Source organism: Portunus trituberculatus, chromosome 15 (assembly GCF_017591435.1).
Source record: "Portunus trituberculatus isolate SZX2019 chromosome 15, ASM1759143v1, whole genome shotgun sequence".
In the NCBI taxonomy this organism is placed as follows: Eukaryota; Metazoa; Arthropoda; class Malacostraca; order Decapoda; family Portunidae; genus Portunus; species Portunus trituberculatus.
In genome coordinates, this window is record NC_059269.1 from 2,908,629 (window position 1) to 2,918,628 (window position 10,000).

Sequence of the window (10,000 nt, forward strand, 5' to 3'; positions counted from 1 at the left end):
GTGATATGAGCCCTATTATGAGTACCACTATAAATGAAATTGCCTGCGCCACTAATGGGTGGAAGCTTAACAGAGCTTCCAATACTCTTCAAGTTACCTACAGGCCCTATAGGCCAAGACATAAAAAAAAACATTATTATTTCTGCAAATTTTTACCAATTGTTTGCCACAAAGGTTCCTGTCTAGAGTTAAGACCTGGGTAGCTTTGTCAACAGCTATGCCAAGGTCAGTTAGAATTATATATATATATATATATATATATATATATATATATATATATATATATATATATATATATATATATATATATATATATATATATATATAGGAATATCATCACCATCATAATCTCCATCACAACTATATTCTACATCTGTGTGTGCGTGTGTGTGTCTGTGTGTGTGTGTCTGTGTATGTGCTAACTTGCTGCGAAAAATGTATGCACCTAGATAAAATTGATCTACGTCACACCAACAATATAGAAAATACGCGATATATCGTGTGTGTGTGTGTGTGTGTGTGTGTGTGTGTGTGTGTGTGTGTGTGTGTTTGTGTTTGTGTGTTTCACTGTTTGATCTGCTGTTTGATCTGCTGCAGTCTCTGACGAAACAGGCAGACGTTACCCTACGGAACGAGCTCAGAGCTCATTATTTCCGATCTTCGGATAGGCCTGAGACCAGGCACACACCACACACCGGGACAAGGTCACAACTCCTCGATTTACATCCCGTACCTACTCACTCCTAGGTGAACAGGGGCTACACGTGAAAGGAGACACACCCAAATATCTCCACCCGGCCGGGGAATCGAACCCCGGTCCTCTGGCTTGTGAAGCAAGCGCTCTAACCACGGAGCTACCGTGTGTGTGTGTTTTATGCAAGAGGGAAGACTGCCAATGGCATCAAAATGTTAGAAAAAAAATGGCCCACTATAACTATAGGTTCCTTAAAAGGTTCAAAAGAGACAGCCATAAGCCAGGGACAAATGTTTCGACACCTCTCTCTTAAAAGAAGTCAAGTCGTAAGATGGAAATACAGAAACAGGTAAGAAGTTCCAGTGCTTACCAGTGAAACGTATGAATGATTGAGAATACTGGTTAACTCTTGCATTAGAGGATTGGACAGAATAGGTATGAGAGGAAGAAGAAAGCCTTGTGCAGCGAGCTGCAAGAGCGGAGGCATGCAGTTAGCAAGATCAGTAGAGCACTTAGCATGAAAATAGCGATAAAAGATGGAAAGAGATGCAACTTTTAGGCGTGAGAAAGAGGCTGAAGACAGTCAGTCAGAAGAGGAGAGTTGATGAGACGAAAAGCTTTTGATTCCACCCTATCTCACAAAGCTGTGTTACTGGAACCCTCCCAACCATGCAAAGAATACTCCTAACAGGGGCGGATAAGGCCCCTGTATGGAGTCAGCAGATGCAAGGGCGAGAAAAACTGGCGGAGACGCCACAGAACTCCTAAGTTCAAAGAAGCTGTTTTAGCAAGATATGAGATGTGAAGTTTCCAGTTAAGATTATGAGTAAAAGACAGACCGATGATATTCAGTGTGGAAGAGATAGACATTTGAGTGTCACTGAAGAAGGATAGTTATCTGGATGATTGTGTCGAGTTGATAGATGGAGGAATTGAGCTTTTAAGGCATTGGAAACTACTAAGTTTTCTCTGCCCTGCGTGATCTGTTGACTTCCTGAAGTGTTGGTCGTCTCTGAAAGGACGTGAAAAGATGTAGGGTGGCATCATCAACGTAGGAGTGGAATGGGCAAGAAATTTGGTTAAGAGGGTCATTAATGGGTAACAGAAAGAGAGTGGGTGATAGGACAAAACACTGAGGAACACCACTGTTAATAGATTTAGAAGAAGAGCAGTGGCCATCTACCACAGTTGCAATAGAATGGTTGGAAAGGAAACTTGAGACAAAGTTGCAGAGAGAAGGATAGAAACCGTAGGAGGGCAGTTTTTAAATCAAAGGTTTGTGCCAGACTCTATCAAAAGCTTTTGATATGTCTAACGCGACAGCGAAAATTTCACCCAAATCACTGAAAGAGGATGATCAACACCCAGTAAGGAAAGCCAGATCACCAGTAGAGCGACCATATAGAAGATTGTGAAGTGACAGATGTTAAAGAATCTTTCTATTGAGGATTGATTAAAAACTTCAGACAAGCAAGAGATTAAAGCTATAGGACAGGATTAGAACAGGTAGAAGTCGATAGACATAGTTGAAAGAGTTTTTCCAGACAAGGTGCAAGCACGGAGGGAAAGTTTTTGAGAGCAATAGGAGTTTTTGAGAGCAATAGGAAGGACCCCATCAGGTCCATAAGTCTTCCGAGGAGGGTTAGGCCAGCGAGGGCATGGGAAACATCATTACGAAGAACTTGAATTGTAGGTATGAAATAGTCAGAGGGAGAAGGAGAAGGAGGGACAGGCCCAGAATCATCCAATTTGGAGTTGTTAGCAAAGGTTTGAGCTAAGAGTTTAGCTTTAGAAATAGATGAAATGGCAGTGGTGCCATCAGGACGAAATAAAGGAGAGAAACTGAAGAAGTAAAGTTATTGGTGATGTTTTTGACCAAATGCCAAAAGTCTCGAGGGGAATTGAAGTTTGAAAGTTTCTGACATTTTCTATTTATGAAATAGTGTTTGGCAAGCTGAAGAACAGACTTGGCATGATACTGAGCAAAAATATAAAGTGCATGAGATTCAGGAGATGGAAGGCTCAAGTACCTTTTGTGGACAACCTCTCTATCATGTATACCACGAGACCAGGATGTTAAACCAAGGTTTAGAAGGCTTAGGTTGAGAAAAAGAATGAGGAATGTATGCCTCCATGCCAGACATTATCACCTCTGTTTTAGGTCCAGCACACAGAGTTGGGTCTCTCCCGTGGAAACAGTAATCATTCCAGGGAAATTCAGCTTATTACCCCCTCGGGTCCACCAACTGGCAGAGGCGAAACGCCAGAGGCACCTCCGCTCTGGGTAAGTAGGAATTGAAGAAATAGGACAAGATACAGGAATGAGATTGTGATCGGAGGAGCCCAATGGAGAAGATAGGGTAACAGCATAAGCAGAAGGATTAGATGTAAGGAAAAGATCAGAGCGTATATCCAAGACGGTCAGGAATATGAGTAGGGCGTTGCACCAGTTGCTCTAGGTCATGGAGGATAGCAAAGTTGAAGGCTAGTTCACTAGGATGATCAGTGAAGGGAGAGGAAAGCTGATGGTGAACATTGAAATCTCCAAGGATGGAGATATCCGCGAAAGGATAGAGGGACAGAATGTACTCTACTTTGGAAGTTAAACAGTCAAAGAATTTATTATAGTTAGAGGAGATAAGGGAGAGATAAACAGCACAAACAAATTTAGTTAGAGAGTGACTATTGAGCCTAAGCCAGATGGTGGAAAACTCGAAAGATTCAAGAGCAAGGGCACGAGTGCAAGTTACGTATTTGCGCACATAGACCAAACATCCAGCTTTAGAGCGAAAATGAGGATATAAAAAAGTAAGAGGGAACAGAAAAAGGGCTACTGTCTGTTGCCTCACACAGCTGTGTTTCGATGAGGAAAAGAAGATGAGGTTTAGTAGAGAAGAGATGGTGTTCTGATTGAAAATTATATCTAAGATCACGAATGTTGCAGATGTTGATGAAGAAAAAGTCGAGGGAGGTGTCAAGACTTCAAGGTCGGCACCGAGAGAGCAGTCCGACCTGGGGACATTTCTGGTCCTCTCCCCAAAACGGGACACCGAGGCTGGATTTGGAGTCGCGATTTTAAATTTTGAGTTTTAAGTGAAGGGTGTGTGTGTGTGTGTGTAGTAAGTGCATGTAGTTTTGTGTGAAGAAGGAGCGTTGTCTTTCGGGGGCAGGCTGTGACTGCCCCCTAGAGTTGTGTGTGTGTGTGTGTGTGTGTGTGTGTGTGTGTGTGTGTGTGTGTGTGTGTGTGTGTGTGTGTGTGTGTGTGTGTGTGTGTGTGTGTGTTGCTTGTTGTATATATGATTGATATTACCTGCCTTTATTTTTATTGTAAATTTATTTATTATTATTTAAGTCTATCCTCATACTTTTCCACCTTTAACTCTTGTTTGTCTTCTCTTTCCAAACATATGAGTGTATTTCCTACTCGCCTCTTGTGCTGCAGTTTGTGTTTATACTGGTGGTGGTGATGCTGTTGCTGTTTTTTTTTTTATGGAATAAGTTAAGCTGCCCAAGAGCAACAAAAAAAGGAATTTCTATCTGATTGTCAGTTTCCTAATTCCCTAAACCATTAAGAGAGTTAGCCAAAAAATCCTGGACAAATATCTTGAAACCTCTCTCTTAATAGAAGTCAAGCCGTAAGAAGATGGAAATACAGAAGCAAGCAGGGAATTCAAGAGATTAACAGAGAACGGTATGAATCATTGAGAATGCCGGTTAACTCTTGCATTATGGAGTTGGACAGAATAGAGGTGAGAGGAAGAAGAAAGCCTTGTGCAGCGAGGGCGTAGGAGGATGGAAGGCGTGCAGATAGCAAGATGAGAATACCAGTTGGTATGACAAGGGCGATAAAAGATAGCAAGGGATGCAACATTCCGGCGGTGAAAAAGAGGCTGAAGACAATCAGTCAGAGGAAGGGAGTTAATGAGATGAAAACCTTTTGATTCCACCCTATCTAATAAAACTGTGTGATTGTAACCTCCCCTCCCCCCACCAAACATACGTAGACTACTCCATATAAGGACGGATAAGACCCATGTACAGAGTTAGCAGTTGGAGGAGCGAGAAAAACTGGCATAGACGCCTCAGAACGCTTAACTTCATAGAAGCTGTTTCAGCAAGAGACGAAATGTGAAGTTAGAGAAATAATAAGTTAGAGAAAATTCATAATTGAATAGAAGTTAGAGTGATAGACACACACACACACACACACACACACACACACACACACACACACACACACAATCAGGGTGTTTGTGTAATACTTATATTCTCATTGGCCGATATGTTAGCATTCCTCACGGTCACCACCCAATTGCTACTTTTTTAGCCCCTCCTCCATCTCCTACTATCTCGACGCATTTTACCTACTCATCTCCATTATCAGCTTTACATTCGCCCTTTTCTTGCTTACTTCACATTACCTTGAGACGCGTGCCCAATGTGTGTGTGTGTGTGTGTGTGTGTGTGTGTGTTTCACTGTTTGATCTGCTGCAGTCTCTGACGAGACAGCCAGACGTTACCCTACGGAACGAGCTCAGAGCTCATTATTTCCGATCTTCGGATAGGCCTGAGACCAGGCACACACCACACACCGGGACAACAAGGTCACAACTCCTCGATTTACATCCCGTACCTACTCACTGCTAGGTGAACAGGGGCTACACGTGAAAGGAGACACACCCAAATATCTCCACCCGGCCGGAGAATCGAACCTCGGTCCTCTGGCTTGTGAAGCCAGCGCTCTAACCACTGAGCTACCGGGTGTGTGTGTGTGTGTAATTCACTGTTTGATCTGCTGCAGTCTCTGACGAGACAGCCAGACGTTATCCTACAGAACGAGCTCAGAGCTCATTATTTCCGATCTTCGGATAAGCCTGAAACCAGGCACACACCACACACCGGGAAAACAAGGTCACAACTCCTCGATTTACATCCCGTACCTACTCACTGCTAGGTGAACAGGGGCTACACGTGAAAGGAGACACACCCAAATATCTCCACCCGGCCGGGGAATCGAACCCCGGTCCTCTGGCATGTGAAGCCAGCTCTCTAACCACTGAGCTACCGGGCCGTGTGTGTGTGTGTGTGTGTGTGTGTGTGTGTGTGTGTGTGTGTGTGTGTGTGTGTGAGTGTGAGTGTGTGTGTGATTGCGTGTGTGTATGTACATGACTGAAAGTCTGTAGTGATTTCAAAACTCTTTTAGAACTATACTATTAAAGTTTCAACCATTTTTAGGAATGGGTTTTAACTTGGACTCATCACGTGCATTATTCATCCAGTGAATGAACCAAGACCCAAAGGCGTTTGGCTTCTGACGTTGGGTTCCTTCAGTCAATCCGAGACAGAGGGCGAGGAGGAAGGGAGCGGGAGGAGAGAGGCGATTCTTCCAGGCTCCGCGTACTCGGAAAGAATCCCTAATCAGCTGGAGTAAAGATCAATAGCTATCGTGAACTGAGACGACGAGGGTAAGGAGGCTTCGGGGTCAGTGGCGGCGTCCCTTTCCCTCATCAACCTGTGTTTACTTTTATAAACCGCCTTCCCTTCTCCTTGTCTTTCTTTCCTCACCTCTCCCTTGCTTCCCTCCACCTGGTCTTCCTCCCCAGCCTGTCGCTTTGTTTACATTAAGTTGCGCCGCCCCGTCTCCCTCTGCCAGCGGGAGCTGCTTGCTTATAACACAAGCTAAAGTTCCTGTCCTGCTGCTACTGCTACAGTTTACGTTTCGCGGATGAGGGGATCAAGTGTGGCAGCCAGAAAGTATGTGGAAGGGCGACGCGTTGCCTGTCTCACACATTCATAAGGCATAATTGGGAAAGCAAAGTTCTCTGGAGGCTTTCGGACTCTTGTATGTATTGTGGGGTTACCTGCAAGAGGTGATGATGGTCTGATCTTCCTGAATGTCCCAGGAGACTTAGCGGAAAGCCGCCAAGGCAGACCATTGGAATATCGGTTTCCGCGACTAAACTTCCTGACAAACTTGGGCCACTATTGCCGTGGAGGATGAGTGCGAGGCCACACTGGCTGGTGTCACGTGAGTGGTAGCAGAGGATGACATGAGAAGGTTTATAGTGAAGAAATATAACCCTCATCTAAGAACTCACAAAGGGGTATTGTATGCTTCACTCAATGCAAATGTCAGTAAGTAAAGAAAAAAATAAATAAATGAATAAGAAAAAATGTAGAATAAAAAACATTTATTTCATCACAAAATATGCTAACGAAAAAAGTTTTTCTCAGAATTGCATTGCTTCACTTTGTGTTTACCGTATCAGGAGCAAGATAGAGGAGAGGTTTGCAATGGTTAGGGCGACTCGGCAGGTTCGAAAGAAACATGGGACAGGCTCATAATTCATCACTCATATATTCCATGTTCGTTATACTGGGGCATTCATGGTCTTAATTGTTGAGTGATTTTTTTTACTTTTGAGATAACATCATGATGCACTTTTTACATTATCACATATTCCCAGAAAATTGATCAGAGAAGGTACGCGGACGTGGAATCTAGAGATCACTCACAGACAGGCCTAGGAGTAGAATGTTGAACGGATGCTGGCGGCTGGCAGGCAGGGCTATACATACACATAAACGGACGGAAACACTATGCCTGCGAATACCTTGCTCGGAACTAAACAATTATTTTCTCTTAGTAAAGCATAGTCGCTTAAGATAATAGGTTTTTAATTTACAGAGAGGCATGAATTTTCTTCGCAGTATTAAAAGAAACGGTGGAGTTACGGAGTACTCTCACCAAGCAATGGGTCAATGTAGTATCCTTCAGCCCCTCCTCTCCACCTACCCTCCCCCACCGAGGACATCTGTACAGGTCGCTAGTATAATGCTCAATAGGAAATCCTTACCAACATTATTTATCTACTAAGTACTTACCGATTCCTATTCCTGCTCAGAAAAAAAAAAAAAAAGGAATGTAGACAAGCTATTTACAGCAATGTGGCAGCTTTCGTTCAGCTCGTACTTGAATGTCTGCCAACTGAGATTTTCACACTTGAGCAAACATTATAGGTTCCGTCGTCAGGGAAGGTCAGGTTTTAGTTGATATAATATGCTCACCAAGACTGAAAGCAGTCTTCTTCACCAAAGCGAGCTTCACTTTCTTCAGTGTGTTAAAGATGGAACAAAATGTCCTCCTTTACATGGACTCATAATGGTGTCTCTCAAGGATTTCACGACCAAACTAAAGTCTTTACCTCTGTGCGAACTCTAGTAGCTACATCCAGAGACCGAATTGCAAACATAATAGTATTGCAGTTTCACTGGCACAGGGCTGCAGGACGCCTTGTTCCACTTACACCTGAGTCTGCTGCTTCAGTCTCGGGTTAATTATTCTCGAGGGCTGGCGGAGAGGCTGTAACTGTTGCCAGGAAATGTGCACAGTATAGTGATGCTGACCAGGTAGGGATCCACACGTCCTGCGCTGGAACCAGTGTGGTGACATTCACCATAAAAATACATCAAATGAAATCTGTTTTCATTGACATATGACGAAGAGAATGAATAGGCATCTGGCTGAGGGAAATTAGAAAACGAACACGAAAAGTTACATCAGATAATAAAGTTCCATTTTCCATGGCAGTGACAGACAGCCGCGGTAGATTCCTATTCTGGGAGCCGTGAAGCGTGACGGAGGGACAGTCGCACGAAACACCCGGTACAACACCAACAACACAGAGGCGGCGCTCACTCACTGTGGCTGACATTCCCGTGGAAGGCTTTACTATATCAACCTCTCATACATACTATTTCATTTGATGCATTAATAATAAATTGACGGTTTTGTTGATACACTGTTTATATGTGAAGTGTGTAATATTCGCAGGTGCACCAGCCCAGGAGGTAATCCAGCACTGTATTGCACTTGACCTTTAAGCCACACCTTACCTACACGCCACCGAGAAAGCTAGAAAAAAAAAGCGATTATTCGTAATTTTTCATTTGAAATTAGAGGCAAGGAAATTACAAAGATGCCCTGAGAAGCAGCCATACGACATATCTAATTAGAAGGAACTGAAAAAAAAACAGAAAATATGGACCTATACGCCAAGAGTCAGTAATAAAAAGACCAAAAGACCAAGGAAGAAAACAGTAAAACTGAGGAGCCAGTAAACTACTAACCAAGACCAAGCGAGAAAAAAACGACTGTAGGAAAAGAAAAAGACTAATAAATGACACCCACCGTCCCCTCCCATAAAAAAAAATTGAAAAAAAAAGCAAAGAGAGAAGAGGCAAGACCCGCTAGCGCCGCAGGACAGGTGGAGTGAGAGTCTGTCTCCTTTATAGCCCAGACTCACACCACTCACAAAACCTCGCTGGTAGAACCCAAGGTCATACGATACGTACTATCTCCCACGGCGCGAGGATAAGCGTCAGAATATAACAGTTATGGTGTGCAACGCTGAAAAAAAAATAAATAAATAAATGATAATGATAATAATAATAATAATAATAATAATAATAATAATAATAATAATAATAATAATGATAATAATAACAATAATAATAATGATGATAATAATAACAATAATAATAATAATAATAATAATAATAATAATAATAATAATAATAATAATAATAATAATAATAATAATAACAAAATAATAATAATGATAATAATAATGAAATAAATAGATAAATAAATAAAAATATACATATAAAACAGGAGAATCAAAACACCACTGCAGCCACTATACCAACGGCTGTAACACCGCACAGAAGCTATGATATATCACACAAGGCCGACTGTTGCCCCCCATCTGACTTTGATCCTCTTGTTATTAGAGCAGAGAAGGGTTCTTAATTAGCTTTTCAGCGGAGCAGAACCGGTGAAATTATCCCCCAGCACCAGCCCTAGGCGGCTTAGTGACACGAGGCGTTCCTATATAATCATATCTTTAAAAGACATCATCCACAAGAAGTATCAAACTATACAATGCGAGGAGATAATTTAACGCTAATTGCATATGCGTACTTTAGGTCAGCTAAGTCCCTCTGGTGAGTAACTGACTTATGAGCGTGTGTGTGTGTGTGTGTGTGTGTGTGTGTGTGTTTCCTTGAGCGTGCCGCTGCTACTCAGCATCTTTTCGAAGCTTCCTGCACACTAAGAAACAGAGATTCATGAGCTCCGGAAGAGCAAGAACAATCTTCACTCCTACAAACATTTCACCAGCATCCTTATTCAGCGTGGCGATTGAATTGTGAAGCTTATTCTGTATGCATCATAACGTTGGTCTTCTCTATTGTGTGTGTGTGTGTGTGTGTGTGTGTGTGTGTGTGTGTGTGTGTGTGTGTGTG

General features: G+C 42.6%; 1 protein-coding gene across 3 annotated transcripts in view; it reads right to left on the bottom strand.

Moving 5' to 3' along the window:
* Positions 1 to 10,000, bottom strand: part of LOC123504055 (heparan sulfate glucosamine 3-O-sulfotransferase 6-like) — a 133,214-nt gene that overhangs the window by 83,045 nt on the left and 40,169 nt on the right. The window contains exon 2 of one of the 3 annotated variants that reach the window (XM_045254314.1): positions 9,050 to 9,104. The exons of the other annotated variants lie outside the window; for them this stretch is intronic. The gene's annotated coding sequence lies outside the window, so the exon portion shown is untranslated. The remainder of the gene's footprint in view (positions 1 to 9,049; positions 9,105 to 10,000) is intronic. 3 annotated transcript variants of the gene reach the window in all.